The 19,654-nt window shown below is 41.7% G+C and overlaps 1 long non-coding RNA gene across 1 annotated transcript in view; it reads left to right on the top strand.

Annotated features, from left to right (window-relative positions):
• Positions 1-19,654, top strand: part of LOC128313582 (uncharacterized) — a 42,640-nt gene that overhangs the window by 1,071 nt on the left and 21,915 nt on the right. The gene's annotated exons all lie outside the window — the stretch shown is intronic.

The following is a 19,654-nucleotide window of genomic DNA, read 5'->3' as shown; positions in this document are numbered from 1 at the left end:
GCTGGGAGGAAAAGAGAAATCAAAGATAACCCCTAGATTATTGGCTTGAGCAACCAAGTGATGACTGTACCATTTGGTAATATGGAAAAAGGAGAAGAGGAGCAGATTTGGAGACAGCCAAAACAAGAATTCCATTTTAGACATTGGTTTTGAAGCGTCTATTAAAAATGCTCATGGAGAGGTTAGGGCTGTAAATGTAAATGTGGGTGCTATCAGCACAGAGGTGGTGGTTATGAGGCCATTAGAGTGAGTGATACCAATTAGGGAGCTGGTTAGCGAGAAGGACTGGGGACAAAACCTGAGGACCTCCTGTAGGATTCAGCAGAACAGAAAGCTCATGCAAGGAGACTGAGAAGTAACAGAAGTAGGGAGAAAGTCAGGAGATTATATTTCAAGAAGCCAAGAGAAGTATGCATTCAAAAGAGGGACCTTTCAGGGCACCTGGGTGGCTCAGTGGGTTAAGCCACTGACTCTTGATTTTGCCTCAGGCCAGGTCACGACCTCATGGTTCCTTAGATTGAACCCGAGTCAACATCTGAGCTGACAGGGTAGAGCCTGCTTGGGAATCTCTCTCTCTCCCTCTCCCGCCCATCCCCCACTCTCTAAATCAAATAAGCATTTTAAAAAAGAGGGACTATTCAGGTGAATTGAATGTTGCTAAGAACCAGCTAACTACCTATTGTATCTGACAAGTTAGAGGTCATCAGTGACTGACAAAACCAGCTACAGAGGAGAGAGAAGCCTGATGGGAGCGCATGAAAAAAGAATAGGAATTGATGCTGTGGGACACTGAAACATTGTCAACAACTTTTTCAAAGAAGTTTTGCTATAATGGCGCCTGGCTGTCTGAGTCGTGGAGCCTGGGACTCTTGAACCAAAACAGCTAAATTGTACCCATGATATAACATTTATTTTCCTGATTCGCCTTTCATTTTAAAACAGCTAACAATTTTTAAAGAATACGTTTCCAGGGGCACCTGGGTGGCTCAGTAGGTCAAGTGTCCAACTTCAGCCCAGGTCATGATTTCATGGTTCATGGGTTCAAGCCCCATGTCAGGCTCTGTGCTGACAGTTCAGAGCCTGGAGCCTGCTTCAGATTCTGTGTCTCTCTCTCGCCCCTCCCTGGCTCATGTTCTGTCTCTCTCTCTCAAAAATAAATGTTAAAAAATATTTTTAAAAAAGAATAACTTTCCATTAAAAAATATGATTCCCATTCAGTAAAATATTTCATGTATGAATTAAAATTTGTACTTAACCAAGCAAAAATATTTTGGTTCCCATTTGCCTTCTGTTTCACTGTTCTCACTTTTAACACAAAATTCCAACTGGTTACATTGAAGGACAAAATTGAAGTAAATCAAGTTGTTTCCTCGCCTTTATAAGCATTGACTATAAATCTTTTGAAGCTATCATGAAACAGGCACATCTAATAACCACAGGGGTTGGAGACATGACCCATGCCTAGAATTCCAAACACATAGAACTGAACATTCTCTTAATTAACTTCCACATTGAATGCAATTTTATTAAAAGTACTGTAATAAGAGTATGCTAATGTAAGCTTACATGATTTTTGTGGGTTTTTTTTCTTTTTTTATCGAGATATAATTGACATATTATATTAGTTTCAGGTATACAACATAATGTTTTGATGTTTGTATATACCACAAAGTGATTACCACAATAATTAACACCCATCACCACCATTACAATTTTTTATCTTGTGATGAGAACTACAAAATGTACTCTCTCTCAGCAACTTTCAAATATACAATACAGTAGAGGCTCCTGGGTGGCTCAGTTGGTTAAGCATCCAACTTCGGCTCAAGTCATGATCTTGCTGCTTCTGAGTTCGAGCCCCATGTTGAGCTCTGGCTTGACAGCTCAGAGTCTGGAGCCTGTTTCAGATTCTGTTTCCCTCCCTCTCTCTGCCCCTCCTCGCTTGCACTCTGTATCTCTCTCTCAAATATAAATAAACATTAAAAAAATAAGTAAAAAATATATACATACAATGCAGTGTTATTGACTATAGTCACCATGTTGTACCTTACATCCCTAGGACTTCTTTATCTTACAACTAGAAGTGTGTACCTATTGACCACCTTGACCCATTTTTGCCCGCCCTCCTTCCTCATTCACTTCCCCCCCTCCCCGACTTCTGACAACCACCAATCTGTTCTATGAATCAGTGCTTTGCTTTGCTTTATTTTATTTAGAATCCACATATGAGTGATATCTGATCATATTTGTCTTTTTCCGCCTGACTTATTTCGTTTACATAATGCTCTCAAGGTCCATCCATGTTGTCACAAATGGCAGGATTTCCTTCTTTTTATGGCTGAATAATATTCCATTGTATGTGTGTTCATATATGTGTTGGGTGTACATATATATTCATGGCAGTGACCAATATTTTGTAAACTTTCTGGTATTTTTTTCTTCATGTACAAATGCATATGTTATGTCTCAGTTTTTGTGCTTTGAGTAAAAACAAGATATTTTCAGGCAAAAAAAAAAAAGTCAGGAAATGGGGCACCTGGGTGGCTCAGTCAGTCAAACATCTGACTCTTGATCTCAGCTCCGGTCTTGATCTCAGGGTCATGAGTTCAAGCACCGAGGTGGCCTCCATGCTGGGCATGGAACCTACTTAAAAAAAAAAAAATCGGGAAAATTTTCTAAATGTATCCTCTGGTTCAGAGGTGAAATCTGGAGTCAGGGCCTAGGCTTAAATCCTAGAGATGGCTCTGGTTCTGAGATTTTGGAATGTGTGATTTAATTTCCCTGATTCTTACTTTGTTTATTAGAAACTAGTGTGGTAGGGCCCCCTCCCTAAGGAAAGAAACAAAACAAAACAAAACAAACCTCAAGGTAACCTGGATATGCACGCACATGACAACATCACTCATGACCTTGTAACATGAGACCGCTTAATCAGACTGCATGTTTGTGTGTATTACCATACATGGGAGACAAAGAAGTAGAAAATATATAAAAAACTGTGCCTCTTGACGTTCAAGGGCTCAGTTCTTTGGGTATGAACCCAACTGAGCGGTGCCAGCCAGAATAAAGTTGCTTCTGAAAGAGCAGACCTAGGCTGGCCGACTAGTGACTATGCCCTGACATGTCCGCAGAAAGAGGTTCCCGCTCAAACCTCAGACCACGCCTCCTCCCCTTGAGTAACTTATGTTTTCTAAGAAAGCAGACTACTGATTGATGCTTTCTTCCAAAGTCTAAGGTGGGAGGAAGGGGAGTATGAGAGGCGTGGAAAGTGTGAGTAGAAGAGGGAGGGCTTCTCTCAGGTAGGGGCCAGAGGCAGGAGCCCTCAACCCTGTCCAGGCTTAGAATGACCTGGGAGCATTTTACCCCTCCCCAAACCAATTAATCAGAGTCTCTGGGGATGGTGTTTGGTGCTAGGTATTTATATAGCACATCAAGGCTGACAGCCAACGGTTAATAGGTGACCAGTGAGAAACGTTCTATATACACTGAGGCCAAACATGTTAGAGATCCTCAGATACAGTGGTTCTTAAACTTCAGGTGCATCAGAATCTCCTGGAAGACTTGTTCAAACACAGATTGCTGAGCCCCACCCCCAGAGTTTCTAATTTAGTAGGTCTGTGACCACCAGGCCCAACATTTACATTTTTAACAAGTTCCAGGTGACGCTGATAATTGCTGATCTGGGACCACACCTTGGCAGCCATTGTTCTATCCTTCCCCAGCCAATCAGCTGAGGCCATGATCCCTATAAAACCTTTGTGCTTTTTTTTTTTTTTTTAACATTTATTTATTTTTGAGACAGAGAGAGACAGAGCATGAATGAGGGAAGGGCAGAGAGAGAGGGAGACACAGAATCGGAAGCAGGCTCCAGGCTCTGGGCCATCAGCCCAGAGCCCGACGCGGGGCTCGAACTCACAGACCACAAGATTGTGACCTGAGCTGAAGTTGGACGCTCAACCGACTGAGCCACCCAGGCGCCTCCAAAACCTTTGTGCTTTTTGAAACCCTCGCTCTCTCCGGTATCTCACCTCTGCGTCGGTGCAGGTAGGGGATTGAGCTCGAGCTAGCTCGAATAAAGGCTCTTTGCTTTTACATCAGACTCGGCTCCCTGCTGGTCTTTGGGGATCACAAATTCTGGGCATAACACTTCCTAGAAAGAAAAGCCTCAGTGTCATGACTCTCTGTGCGAGAATCCTGCTACATGAGCAACTGAGGGGTGCCTGGCTGACTCCGTTGGTAAAGCATGGGACTCTTTTTTAATTTTTTTTTACATTTATTTATTTTTGATAGAGACAGAGCACAAGTGGGGGGGAGGGTGGGCAGAGAGAGAAGGAGACACAGAATCCAAAGCAGGCTCCAGGTTCCGAGCCCTCAGCACAGAGCCTGAGGCAAGGCTCAAACTCACAAACCTCGAGATCATGACCTGAGCCAAAGTTGGACGCTTAACCGACTGAGCCACTCAGGCATGCCAGAGTATGGGACTCTTGATCTCAGGGTTATAAATTTGAGTCCCACGTTTTGGATGTAGAGATTATCTAAAATACAATCTTTTAAAAAAGAAAGGAAGGAAGGAAGAAGGGAGGAAGGAAGGGAGGGAGGGAGAGAGAAAGAAACCAGCACCTGAGAGGATTAGCTTTGTGACTTACCAATGTTCCATTATTTTATCATCCTATCAACCTTCCAAAGGCAAGGCAGGTCAGGCCAGAGCCAACCCCACCCTTTAACTTTTTAACTTAGAGCCTATTTTTGTTGTGGACATCTAGAACACCAGGGGCTTATGGGAAAGAGGCACTTACACTGGGGGTCCTGCCTCCTGCCACAACATCAAACTATACCCCATCCTTGGCTGACTATCCCAGAGGCATGCCCCCTTGATTTCCTTATCATCTCTTAGAAGCTGGGTCATTCTAGACCCCAGTCCTGAGTCGATGAGCTGCGCCCCAACCCACTGTGCCCCAACCCAGCTGCCACCTGGGGCAGCTCTGATTCCTGTGAGTACCCATTACACACAACACAGCATGGTGCTAAATGCCAGGATCTGTTGTAGGCACTTACATGACTTCTGTTCTGCCATCTTACACATGTGGAAATGGATGCTGACTCCCAGGGAAAAGCAGTCCCTCAAACCATAGGAAAGGGAATTCCCAAGCCATATGCTTCTTAATGCCTCCAGAGTTTGTTTCTCTGCTGGGAGCACCCTGCCCACTCATCGCTAGTGTCCCCAACCTGACTACTACTACTCGTCTTGTACCCCCATAAGGTAGCCTATCCTGATACACTGGGTTAGGTGCCTCCTCTATACTCTCAGTGTCCTGGATCACCCGCGTCCTGGCATAGATAACTAATTGCTTTTGCTGCTGACAAGTTGGTTGGTATTTATTGCTCAAGCATCTTCCTTTCCTGCCTTCCTTCCTTCCACTCTGAAGCCCACATATACACACCCTGTTCTGTGTTTGCCTCTCTCCTCTGTGCCTTCTCAAAGCGGAGTCCATGGATGACCCCAGTTTGCAAACTGAACCAGTCTTCAACAGGATCGGTACAGAAACTGAGACGAACGTTTAAAACTTTCATAGCTGTTTGGCAAGTTATTCTTGTGTACTGAATCTAATAATGAAAAACTGGGGCTTGTATTTTGTATGCCCTTTTTTTTCACATTATTTTCCTAGTAATTGGCTTTCATTGTGTTTTAGGAAAGAATCCATCCTTGAATGATTAGGGGTGGAAAAAAGTTCCCTCACCAAGATAATTTGAGAAGCAATGGTTTATTTTTATTTCCCTGAGTTCTGCCATAAAAAGGCATTGAATAAATGCAAAAGTGAATAATAAATGAATAGAGCTGACAAAAGTGTCTATTCTAAGGTAATGGAATAAAAGAGATTTAGTGCTGCATTGGATTGATACTGGGGAAGATCAGGGGGTCAAGGGAAACCCCCAGGTGTTTTCTTCCTGAGGCCATTCCCTAACATATAGGGTACAGTGAAAGACGTGCAGATTCAGGACATTTTACAGATAATGAATTAATTTTTGACCAGGTTGACTTTGAGGTTACCTATGAGATAGCCAAATAAGGATGTCTAGAACGCAGTTAGCTATATATGGGTTAGAAGCTCAGGACACAGAGTCAAAGCTGGAGGTGTAGTTTTCCAAGTTGAAACCATTAGAATACAGAATGGGAAGAAAAGTGGCCACAGACAAAGCTCTGGGTGCCTAGCACAGCGTCTGGCACAGGGACATGACTGGTAATTCTTAAGGCAAGTGAAGAGGTTGTTAAGACCTAAGTCCATTTCATTCTAAGCCCAAGCTCTCCTTACTGTATTATAAATTTTAACTTCGTATTTTCCTGCGACTTCAACAGCCCCACAAACAGGCTGTGAGCCCCCGGTTCAGGATACCAGGTGCACCAGTGTGAGAAGGGTGGTCCCTGCCACAAGCTCCCCTTCTCGCGCTGCCCTGCCCTAGTGACATTCACACACGCCAAGGAATCCCTTCCTGCCTTCTGCTTGTGTACTCCACCCTGACCCCCATAAAGGCAATTGTCCTTGCTCTCTGGGTTTCCCAACTGCTTGGTTGAGTGCGCTCCCTTGGTGCTGCCCTCATATGCCCCCAGCAGAGCACGTCTGCCTCCCTCTTCTCTACCTTCACTTTCTTACGCTTCCGTGTGGTTTCAGTCCATGCCAATGATCAAAAACCCCATTTTAAGTAACATAATTGTTCCTTACAACATACTTACTAACCCCTTTTGGCTTTTAGTCTGTACAGCATTCTAACAGACACTGCTGGGGCTGGTAGTTGGGTGAGGAAGAAGACCAGAAAAGGCAAGAGTGGGAAACAAGAAAGCACAAGGCAACTTAGAAAACAGAGGAGAGCTGGAAAATTCAGTCATGAACTTGGAGGGTTGGCTGGGGGTGCTGAGGTGGCTAGAGAAGAAAGTCAGAGCCAGATTTTGAAGGTACAGGCTTGCACTTCATCATAAGTTGCAGAGAGATGCTTTCTGTCTGTTTCCTGACAGCGTAAAGAAGATAAGGACAACAGTACAAGGATTGTGCCAATTTAATTTTTTTTTAATTTTTATTTATTTTTGGGAGAGAGAGAGAGAGAAAGTGTGATTGGAGGAGGGGGAGAGACAGAAGGAGACACAGAATCTGAAGCAGGCTCCAGGCTCTGAGCTGTCAGCACAGAGCCCAACGCAGGGCTCTCAAACTCACCAACTGTGAAATCATGACCTGAGCCGAAGTCAGAATCTCAACAGCTTGAGCCACCCAGGCATCCCAGGATTGCACCAATTTATAATAGCAAAAGAAACTTGGAAATAACCTAAATATCTACTAATTAGAGAATAAAAACATTATGTTATAGTTATAGTAGAATTCTAACTTCAATCAGAATGAGTAAGAATGCCATGCATCATCATAAATCTCAAAAATGCAATCTGCTAAATGTAATGTGGTATCTAGGGTTGGATCCTACAACAGGAATAGGACGTTAGTGGAAAAACTAGTGAAATCTGAATAGAGTCGTTAGTTTAGTTAGGAGGATTTTATCAGTATTTGTTTCTTGGCTTTGACAAATGTACCACAGTCATGTATGATACTAACATTGCATGAAGCTGAGCAAAGGGTATACAGTTACTCTCTGTACTACCTTCGCAACTTCTCTGAAATTTAAAATTACTCCTGGAGTGCCTGGGTGGCTCAGTTGGTTAAGCAGCCGACTTCAGCTCAGGTCATGATCTGGCGGTCTGTGAGTCTGAGCCCCGCGTCGGTCTCCAGGCTGACAGCTTGGAGCCTGGAGCCTGCTTCAGATTCTGTATCTCCCTCTCTCTCTGTTCCTCCCTCACTCGCACTCTGTCTCTTTCTCAAAAATAAATAAAGATTAAAAAAAAAGAATTTTAAAATTACTCCCAAATAGCTTGTAAAAATATAAGCTGAAAGAAAAAAAGCAAGTCTTTAAAATAAAAGTAAAGGCTCAAAGATAAAAAGGAATTCATGCAATAGGGTAATATTTATAAATAGTTTCCAAACATACAAAACAATACTAGATATGGATTATAGATACATACATATGTAATAAAAATATAAAAACATTCACGTGAATGAAAAGTATCTTATTTAAGATAGTAGTTTCTAGGAGCAGGAGGGAGGAGAGAGTAAGGAAACAGATCCAAGAGAGGTAGTCTGTTTCTTCCTCTTTAAATATTACCTTTGGGGCAAATATTGTAAACACTTTTTTTTTAATGTTTATTTATCTTAGAGAGAGAGCGCAAGCAGGCGAGGGGCAGAGAGAGAGGGAGACACAGAATCCAAAGCAGGCTCCAGGCTCTGAGCTGTCAGCACAGAGCCTGATGCGGGCTGGAACCCATGAACCAGGAGATCATGACCTGAGCTGAAGTCAGCTGCTCAACCCACTGAGCCACCCAGGCACCCCTGGGGCAAATATTGTAAATGCTAAGATCTGACAAACCTGGGAGCCAAGTGCATTGGTGTTCATTATTATATTATTCTCTATATGTTTTAATGTGTTATTTATTTATTCATTCATTCATTCATTCATTCATTCATTCATTTAAAGTAGGCTTGCTGCCCAGCACAGAGACCATTGCAGGGCTTGAACTTATGACCCCAAGATCAAGACCTGAGGTGAGATCAAGAGTCAGATGCTTAAAAAAAAAAAAAAAAAGAGTCAAACATGCTTAACTGCCTGAGCCACCGAGGTGCCCTGTTTTGTTTTAGTTTCATTTTTTTTTTTTTGAGAAAGGAATAAAGGGCTTTCTGAATTGTCAAATTATATAACTATAGAGCATATCTTAATTTCTCAGTAATGTCATCTCAACCCTCCACCCCAGATTCATGCTAATTCTGTCAAAGTAGAATGTTTTATTTTTTATTTTTTCAAAGTAGAATTTTTTAAAAGTTAGCTCATTAATCAGGAGGTTGGGAAAGCTGATTCAAAGAGCGTTTAAGGAACAGAGATAATTTCATAAGAAGAGGAAACTTAAGTAAGTTTGCTAAATAAGAGACTATTATGGACTGAATGTTTGTCACCCCCACCCCCTGTCAAATTCCTAAATTGAAAGGTGATGGTATTAGGAGGTGGAGCTTTGGGGAGGTAATTAGATTATGGGACTAGAACCCTCATGAATGGCGTTAGCACCCTTATAAAAAGGCATTCCAAAGAGCTCCCTCACTATGTTTCTGCCACAAGAGGCTGCAATGAGAAGCTAGCAGTCTGCAACACAGAAGAGGGCTCTCAGCGGAACCTGACCGTGCTGGCACCTGACCTCAGACTGCCAGCCTTTGGCACTGGGAGAAATACATTTCAGTTCTTTCTGAGCCCCCCAGTCTGCGGTGCTTTAGGATAGCAGCCTGCATACTGAGACAGAGGTGAAACTAGTTAATGCCGCCCAGGGAATTAAAACTGTAAGCCTGCCTTATGTAAAATGCTGAAGGAAGTTCTTCAAGCTGAAATGAAAAGATGTTAGTCAGTAACATGGAAACCTCTGAAAGCAGATACCTGGGTGGCTCAGTCGGTTCACCTTGATTTTAGCTGAGGTCATGATCCCAGGGTTGTGAGATAGAGTCCCACGACCAGCTTCCCACTGAGCGGGCTTTGCACTGAGCGTGGAGCCTGCTTAAGATTCTCTCTCTCTCCCTCTGCCCCTCTCTCCAGCTCATGCTCAAAATAAAAATTTTAAAGTAAACAAACAAGTAAACAAAATTAGAGACTAACATCTAAAAAACACTTCTGAAAGTATAAAACTCACTGGTAAAGGTAAGTGTATAGTCAAATTCAGAATACTCATACTGCAATATGGTCATGTATTAACCACTTAAACTAGTATAAAGGTTAAAATATTAGAAATAACTATAACCATAATAATTTGTTAACACACAATATAAAAAGAGATAAGTTGAGACATCAAAACAGAAAGCATAGTGAGGGAGTAAGGAGTAGAGTCTTTGTATGCAATCAAATTTCAATTGTTATCAGTCCAAAACAGGTCGCTACGTCTGTGAGATGTTTTGTGTCAGCCTCATGGTAACCAAAAAGCAAAAACCTACAGTAGATACACAAAAGAGAAGGAAATCAAAGCATAGGACTACAGAAAAAGATAATTCACAATTCACAAAGGAAGATAGCAAGAGAGGAAGAAAGGAATAAAATGGCTGGAAAACAGTAAGATGGCATTATTAAGTTCTTATCTATCAATAATACTTTATTTTTTAATTTTTTTTAACGTTTTATTTACTTTTGAGACAGAGACAGAGCATGAATGAGGGAGGGGCAGAGAGAGAGGGAGACACAGAATCGGAAGCAGGCTCCAGGCTCTGAGCCATCAGCCCAGAGCCCGACGCGGGGCTCGAACTCACGGACCGCGGGATCGTGACCTGAGCTGGAGTCGGACGCCTAACCAAATGAGCCACCCAGGCGCCCCTATCAATAATACTTTAAATGCAAATGGATTGATTTCTCCAAACAAAAGACAGAGGGTGACTGAATGCATAGAAAATAAGACCCAACCATATGCTGCCTTCAAGAGACTCACTTCAGCTTTAAAGACATACATAAGCTCAAAACAAAGGGATGAATAAAGATGTTTCATGCAAATAGAAACCAAAAGAGAGAGGGGGGTAGCTATACAATATCACACAACGTCGACTTCAAGTCAAAAGCTATAACAAGAGGCGTGCCTGGCTGGCTCAGTTGAAAGAACATGCAACTCTTGATCTTGGGGTCATGAGTTCCAGCCCCATGCTGTAGAGATTACTAAAAAAAAAAATTAACTAAAAGCAAAAACAAAAAACCAAACCAAACAACAAAAAAAAAACCTGTAACAAGAGATGAAGAAGATCATTATATAATAACAATGGGTCAGTTCATAAACAAGATATAGCAATTATAAAAATACATGCATCCATCCAACATTGGAGCACCTTAAAATACTGAGCAAATACCAATGGATCTGAAGGGAGAAATAGGTAACCATACAGTCAAAGGAGAATTCAACACCCCACTTTCAACAACAGATCCTCCAGACAGAAAACCAACAAGTAAACATTGGACTTAAACTACAGGTTAGACCAAATCGAACCAATAGACACATGCAAAACATGCCATCCAACAATACACATGACACATACATCACATGGTGTATGTATATTATTATGTATATTGTTACATGTAACTTATTATCATTGTGTAATATCATGTATATTATTCAGCCATAAAGAAGGAAATCTTGCCATTTGCAACATGGATGGACCTTGAGAGCATTATGCTAAGTGAAGTGAGTCAGACAGAGAAAGACAAGTACCATATGATCTTATTTATATGTGGAATCTACAAAAGCTGAAGTCCTAGAAACAGAGTAGAGTGGCTGCTGCCAGGGCCTTGGGCAGGTGGGGGGATGGGGAGAAATGGGGAGAAGTCAGTCAAAGGGCACAAAGTTTCAGTTGTAAGATGAGTGAGTTCTGGAGATCTAATGTATAGCATGGTTACTATAGTTAATAATACCTAATTATATATTTAAAAGTTGCTAAGAGGGGCGCCTGGGTGGCTCAGTCAGTTAAGAATCTGACTTCAGTTCAGGTCATGGTCTCACAGTTCGTGAGTTTGAGCCTCGTGTCAGGCTCTGTGCTGACAGCTCAGGATTCTGTGTCTCCCTCTCTCTCTCTGCCCTTTCCATGCTTGCTCTCCATCTCTCTCTGTCAAAAAATAAATAAACATTAAAAAAAATTTTTTTTAAGTTGGTAAGAAAGTAAATCTAATAAAGCAGACACACATACAAGAAGTAATTATGTGAGGTGATGGAGATGTTAATGCAACAGTGACAATCATTTTGCAATATACATGGGTATCAAATTATCATGTTGTATACCTTCATCTTACACAATGTGATGTGTCAATTATATCTCAATAAAGCTGGGGGGGGGAACCAATCAAAAGCCTAAGAAAAGAAATAATGATAAAGGCAGAAATAATGAGGCAAAACAAGCATAAAATTAAAAAAAGCAACAAGCCCCAATTGATCAAATTTCAAAACATTTTGAAATTATTGAAATTATTGAGAATTCAATTATTTTGAATTTTTAATTATTTGAAATTATTTTGAAATTATTAATAAAATTGATCAACCCTGGGGCACCTGGCTGGCTCAGTTGGTGGAGCATGTGACTCTTGGTCTCGGGGTCATGTCGAACCAGCCCTGCAGCCCAGGAATGAATCCCACTTGATCATGGTGAATAATTCTTTTTATATGCTGTTGAATTCAGTTTTCTAGTATCTTATTGAGAATTTTTGCATCCATATTCATCAGGGATATTGGCCTGTAGTTCTCTTTTTTTTTGCTGGGTCTCTGTCTGGTTTAGGAATCAAAGTAATGTTGGCTTCATAGAATGAGTCTGGAAGTTTTCCTTCCCTTTCTATTTTTTGGAACAGCTTGAGAAGGATAGGTATTATCTCTGCTTTAAATGTCTGGTAGAATCCCGCAGGGAAGCCATCTGGTCCTGGAATCTTATTTGTTGGGAGATTTTTGATAACTGATTCAATTTCTTTGCTGGTTATGGGTCTGTTCAAGTTTTCTATTTCTTCCTGTTTGAGTTTTGGAAGTGTGTGGGTGCTTAGGAATTTGTCCACTTCTTCCAGGTTGTCCAATTTGTTGGCATATAATTTTTCATAGTATTCCCTGATAATTGCTTGTATCTCTGAGGGATTGGTTGTAATAATTCCATTTTCATTCATGATTTTATCTATTTGGGTCATCTCCCTTTTCTTTTTGAGAAGCCTGGCTAGAGGTTTATCAATTTTGTTTATTTTTTCACAAAACCAACTCTGGGTTTCATTGATCTGCTCTACAGTTTTTTTAGATTCCATATTGTTTATTTCTGCTCTGATCTTTATTATTTCTCTTCTTCTGCTGGGTTTGGAGTATCTTTGCTGTTCTGCTTCTATTTCCTTCAGGTGTGCTGTCAGATTTTGTATTGGGGATTTTTCTTGTTTCTCGAGATAAGCCTGGATTGCAATGTATTTTCCTCTCAGGACTGCCTTCGCTGCACCCCAACACGTTTGGATTGTTGTATTTTCATTTTCATTTGTTTCCATATATTTTTAAATTTCTTCTCTAATTTCCTGGTTGACCCACTCATTCTTTAGTAGGGTGTTCTTTAACATCCACGCTTTGGGAGATTTTCCAGACTTTTTCCTGTGGTTGATTTCAAGTTTCATAGCATTGTGGTCTGAAAGTGTGCATGGTATGATCTCAATTCTTTTATACTTATGAAGGGTTGTTTTGTGACCCAATATGTGATCTATCTTGGAGAATGTTCCATGTGCACTCGAGAAGAAAGTATATTCTATTGCTTTGGGATGCAGAGTTCTAAATATATCTGTCAAGTCCATCTGATCCAATGTATCGTTCAGGGCCCTTGTTTCTTTATTGATCCTGTGCATAGGTGATCTATCCATTGTTGTAAGTGGAGTATTAAAGTCCCCTGCAATTACCACATTCTTATCAATAAGGTTGCTTATGTTTGTGACTAATTGTTTTATATATTTGGGGGCTCCCATATTTGGCGCATAGACATTTATAATTGTTAGCTCTTCCTGATGGATAGACCCTGTAATTATTATATAATGCCCTTCTTCATCTCTTGTTACAGCCTTTAATTTAAAGTCTAGTTTGTCAGGTATAAGTATTGCTACTCCAGCTTTCTTTTGACTTCCAGTAGCATGATAGATAGTTCTCCATCCCCTCACTTTCAATCTGAAGGTGTCCTCAGGTCTAAAATGAGTCTCTTGTAGACAGCAAATAGATGGGTCTTGTTTTTTTATCCATTCTGATACCCTATGTCTTTTGGTTGGAGCATTTAGTCCATTTACATTCAGTATTATTATTGAAAGATATGGGTTTAAAGTCACTGTGACGTCTGTAGGTTTCATGCTTGTAGTGATGTCTCTGGTCCTTTGTGGTACTTGCAACATTTCACTCACAGAATCCCCCTTAGGATTTCTTGTAGGGCTGGTTTAGCGGTGATGAATTCCTTCAGTTTTTGTTTGTTTGGGAAGACCTTTATCTCTCCTATTCTGAATGACAGACTTGCTGGATAAAGGATTCTCAGCTGCATATTTTTTCTGTTCATCACATTGAAGATTTCCTGCCATTCCTTTCTGGCCTGCCAAGTTTCCGTAGTTAGGTCTGCCACTAGTCTTATGGGTCTCCCTTTATAAGTTAGAGCCTGTTTATCCCTAGCTGCTTTCAGAATTTTCTCTTTATCCTTGTATTTTGCCAGTTTCACTATGATATGTCGTGCAGAAGATTGATTCAAGTTATGCCTGAAGGGAGTTCTTTGTGTCTCTTGGATTTCCATGCCTTTTTCCTTCCCGAGATCAGGCAAGTTCTCAGCTATGATTTATTCAAGTACACCTTCAGTCCCTTTCTCTCTCTCTTCCTCTTCTGGAATTCCTATTATACGGATATTGTTCTGTTTGATTGCATCACTTAGTTCTCTAATTCTCCCCTCATACTCCTGGATTTTTTTTAATCTCTCTTTTTCTCAGCTTCTCTTTTTCCATAATTTTATCTTGTAATTCACCTATTCTCTCCTCTGCCTCTTCAATCTGTGCTATGGCTGCCTCCATTTTATTTTGCACCTCATTTAGAGCATTTTTTAATTCCTCATGACTATTTCTTAGTCCCTTGATCTCTGTAGCAATAGATTCTCTGCTGTCCTCTATACTTTTTTCAAGCCCAGCGATTAACTTTATGACTGTTATTCTAAATTCTTGTTCCATTATATTGCTTAAATTGTTTTTGATCAATTCGTTAGCAGTCTCTATTTCCTGGAGTTTCTTTTGAAGAGAGTTCTTCCGTTTCATCATTTTGGATAGTTCCTGGAGTGGTGAGGAACTGCAGGGCACTTCCCCTGTGCTGTCTGGAGTAACTTGTGTTGGTGGGCGGGGCGCAGTCAGACCTGATGTCTGCCCCCAGCCACCGCTGGGGCCACAGTCAGACTGGTGTGTACCTTCTCTTCCCCTCTTCCAGGGGCAGGGCTCACTGTGGAGTAGTGTGGCCCCTGTCTGGGCTACTTGCACACTGCCAGGCTTGTGGTGCTGCTTCTATGGGATCTGGCGTATTGGCGGGGTGGATCCGCAAGGTGCACAGGGGCGGGAGGGGCAGGCTTAGCTCGCTTTGCCTTCGGTGGTCCCCTGTGGGAGGGGCCCTGCGGCACCAGGAGGTAGGCAGACAGGTCAGAGGGATGGATCCACAGAAGCACAGCACCTGGTGTTTGCTTGGTGCAAGCAAGTTCGGACGGGAACTGACTCCCTTTGGGATTTTGGCTGGGGGATGGGAGAGGGAGATGGTGCTTGCCAACGCCTTTGTTCCCCTCCAAGCTGAGCTCTGTCTTCCAGGGCTCAACACCTCTCCCTCCTGGTGTCCTTTCGCCCTCCTGCTCTTGGAGCAGAGCTGTTGACTTTTAACATTCCAGATGTTAAGTCCCGCTGGCTGTCAGAACTCACCCAGTCCGGCGCCCCCACTTTTGCAAGCCAGACTTGGGGGCTCTGCCTTGCCAGGCGGGCTGCCCCTCCACCGCCCAGGCTCCCTCCCGCCAGTCCCTGTAGCACGTACCGCCTCTCTGCCTTTCCTACCCTCTTCCGTGGGCCTCTTGTCTACGCTTGGCTCTGGAGAATCTGTTCTGCTAGTCTTCTGGCGGTTTTCTCGATCTCAGGGTCACGAGTTCAAGCCCTGCATTGAGTGTTGAGATTGCTTAAATAAATAAACTTAAAAAAAAATCAAGCTTTGGAAAGACTAATCATGAAAAGATTATGCTATTTTATTTATTTTATTTTTATTTTTATTTTATAATTTCTATGTTATTTTATATGTGCAGCTAAAACTTAAGGAAATGTAATGGAATTGTAAAAGCCACCTTAAAGGGATAAATAAAGTTTTCTGGATTTATAAATAGAATGTTAAGAAATATTAGAACAATACAAATTTAAATGGAATTATGTGAATATGAAACAGTATAAATATTTTTAAAAGAATGATATAATCAGTATATGAAATAAAAGCTTGAGGAAGAACTGGGCTTTTAACTGTTATAGCTTTAAGGAATAAAACATTAACTATAAAAAAAAAAACTGAAAAAACAGGGGCACCTGGGTGGCTCAGTCGGTTAAGCCTCCGACTTCGGCTCAGGTCATGATCTCACAGTTTGTGTGTTGGAGCCCCACATCAGTCTCTGTGCTGACCGCTTGCTCAGAGCCTGGAGCCTGCTTCAGATTGTCTCCTTCTCTCTCTGCCCCTCCTCCGCTCACACTTTGTCTCACTCTGTTCCTCAAAAGTAAATAAATGTAAAAAAAAAAACAAAAAAAAGAAAACTAAAAAAACAAAAACCTGTTCCTGCTTACATAAGACATTAACCTTGTGAGATGTTGGGTGACGGATCCATGAGAACACTGCACTATCACTGCAAGTCTCTGGAAATGGAAAATTCATTCAAAATAAGAAGTTTAAAAAAAAACTTAAAAAAAAAGGACATGTCATCATCCTTTTGCCTTATTACCAATTTTATATGATTTCTCTTACAAGTCCCCGGTTTGGGCCACAAATATTCTCCAAAGATTATTCTTGACCATGGCAAAACTCTGGCCTCACGGTATCTGGCCTGATTCATTTACATCAAGCAGCAGTAAAGTCTTCTTGTAGCCTGGTCAGCAGACCTAGGGCAACGTGGCACTGAGCAGCTAACCAGGCCAGAGAAGTAAACTCTGTCCAGAGATTTCATAAGGAATCTACAATTCGACTTTTATTTTATTTTTTAAATTTTTTTAAAAATTTATTTATTTTGAGAGAGAGTTGAGGAGGGGCAGAGAGAGAGAGGAAGAAAGAGAGAATCCCAGGCAGGCTCCACACTGTCAGCGCAAAGCCCAATGCAGCGCTTGATCCCATGACCCTGGGATCATGACCTGAGCTGAAATCCAAAGTTGGATGCTCAACCGAGTGAGTCACCCAGGCACCCCAACAAAGCTGTTTTGTTTTTTTTTTCAAAGCTGTTTAAAAAAAATTTTTTAAGCATAAAATGATGTGTTCAACTAAATTGAAGTATAATTCTGATAAATTCTTTGATATCAACAGTAATTAGGTTCTGTAATATGTAAGCTTAAATAAAATTCCCAAGATCCTTAGTTAACTTTAAAGCCAAAGGTAAATATTAAGTAATAACTTTTAGTTATCTGGATAATTTCTAAGTAAGATAGAATGCTCAAACATTGGCCACTAAGTGTAGAAGCATAGTATATATCTAGCTTGCTTACTTACTTTCTTTCTTTCTTTCTTTCTTTCTCTGTTTCTTTCTTTCCTTCCTTCCTTCCTTCTTTCTTTCTTTTCTTTCTTTCTTTCTTTCTTTCTGTCTTTCTTTCTCTGTTTCTTTCTTTCCTTCATTCCTTCCTTCCTCCTTTCTTTCTTTCTTTCTTTCTTTCTTTCTTTCTTTCTTTCTTTCTCTGTTTCTTTCTTTCTTTCTTTCTTTCTTTCTTTCTTTCTTTCTGTCTGTCTTTCTTTCTTTCTCTGTTTCCTTCTTTCCTTCATTCCTTCCTTCCTCCCCCCCTTCCTTCCTTTCTTTCTTTCAGCTTTGTTATCTGATTGGGCTTCTCCAGGACAGACAGCTACAGACAGTCACCCTGTGCATCCGTTTCCTCCCACCAAAAGCAGACATCTCCAGGGCATTTTTCCTTCAAGCACTAAACCACTCAGTCCTCCAAGCATCCCCGGGAACAGGAGAGATGTTTAAAAGAGGGCTGTCTTCTCTCAGTGGTGAGGAGCAGGGTCTGAGGGCCAGAGAGAAGGCAAAGCCACACAATGCCCGGGGCGGCCCTGTCACAGGCTATCCACAGGGTGCAGTGGCGGTTGCTTGTCTGGCTTTAGGGAGAATCACCGCCTTAGCTGTCCTGTGCCCATTCTCAGTTGAGTTCTCCCTAGGTTCTGCTGAGGTCCCACATTCTTAGGGGTGAGAAGTGCCCACAACAAGCCATCCCTGTCACAAAAGAGCTGAGTGATGTGCTGATAACAATGGACTACACACAGTCTTCAGTCTGGATGGCGTGTAAGCACTGCCCCAGCTGGCCTGAGGCCAAAGGCCATACCTGACTCCCAGTCCGAACCGCCCTCCTTAACGTCCACCTGTTTCTTACTTTTATATGTTATGCAGTAGTTAAAACTTTCATTTTAATTGCCATTTTAAGAAGGTATAAAAGGGATGTGTATGGCAGTGGGGGATTCTTTCATGTGTTCGTATAAACTACAGATTGTGTGATATTGTGATTTATAATTAGAGATATATATTTGGTTTTCCTTCCATTTCAGGCGCAGAGGTCCCAAAACCCTTGGAATTTCTTAAATGAGAGTCATAAAGCTGTCTTTTGTTATGCTAACGAAATAACTTTTGAAAAACCCCTAGGTCACCTAAGGATGGGGGCTGGTCATCAGAGGACACAATCAGGTGACTGGAGGAGTGGGACTTTTGGTCCTGTGCCCCTGACCTCCAGGGAGGGGACAGGGCCTGGAGGTTGACCCAATCACCAATGACCAATGATTTAATCACTCATGCCTCTGTAAGGAAGCCTCCATGGAAACCCAAAAGGACAGGGTCCAGAGAGCTTCTGGGTTGGTGAACACATGGAAATTTGGGGAGAGTGGCGTGCCTGGCGAGGGCTTGGAAGCCTGACCTGTGCATCTCTTCCGTCTGGGTGTTCCTGAGTTATATCCTTTTTACAATAAACCTGTGATCTAGTTAGTAAAATGCTTTCCTCTAAGTTCTGTGAGCCATTCTAGCAAATCAACTGGACCTGAGGGAGGAATCATGCCAATCAGTCAGAAGTGCCGGTAACGTTCTAGATTTGGGACTGGCTTCTGCGGTTGGGGTGGTGGGAGCAGTCATGTAGAGTCCTACCTTGTGGGGGAACCTTGTGTTAAACCCTTAACTTGTGGAATCTGAGGCTACCTTTGGGTAGATAGTGTCAGAATTCAGTTGAATTTTGGACACACTAATGGTGTCCGAGAATTCCTCGTTGGTGTGGGGAAGTGGGCACAAATGTACCCACAAATGTTGGACTTCGATCCAGGAACCTAAAAGAATTTTTTTTAATGTTCATAAATGATAGATGGTTCTCAGTGTCCTACCTCCCTGTTCCGTCTGTGCAGCAGAACCTAGACCTTCAGTAAAAGTTATAATAGAGGAGATTGGGGCTGTACCAGGAGCAACAGGGGCAGAGCAGTCTATTGTGTCTTAGAATGTTCAGCTCCGCAATTCTCTCCATGAGAAACTAAAAACAAATCTGAAAAGTGAAATAAACTAAAAATTATGTTTGTATTACACTCTACACTGGTAAAATCAGGAAAAAGGCATATTTTCTTTCTTTCTTTTTTATTAGTTTATTCCCTACAGGTCTGTTAGAGGGTATCTGTGTGCCTGGCATGCCCCCTAGCTTCTGGGGATGGCCAGCAATCCTTTGCAAGCTTTGGCTTGTAGACGCACCCCTTAAATCTCACGTGGCCTTTTTCTCTGTGTTTTCACATGGACTTCTCCTCTGGGTCTTCTTTTCTGCTTGTTCATTCTCTTCTTTTTTATTTTTTAAATTCTTTTTAATGTTTTTTTTTAAT

The sequence above is a fragment of the Acinonyx jubatus genome, chromosome C1 (assembly GCF_027475565.1).
Source record: "Acinonyx jubatus isolate Ajub_Pintada_27869175 chromosome C1, VMU_Ajub_asm_v1.0, whole genome shotgun sequence".
In the NCBI taxonomy this organism is placed as follows: Eukaryota; Metazoa; Chordata; class Mammalia; order Carnivora; family Felidae; genus Acinonyx; species Acinonyx jubatus.
This window is presented reverse-complemented; position numbering and strand designations above follow the sequence as displayed.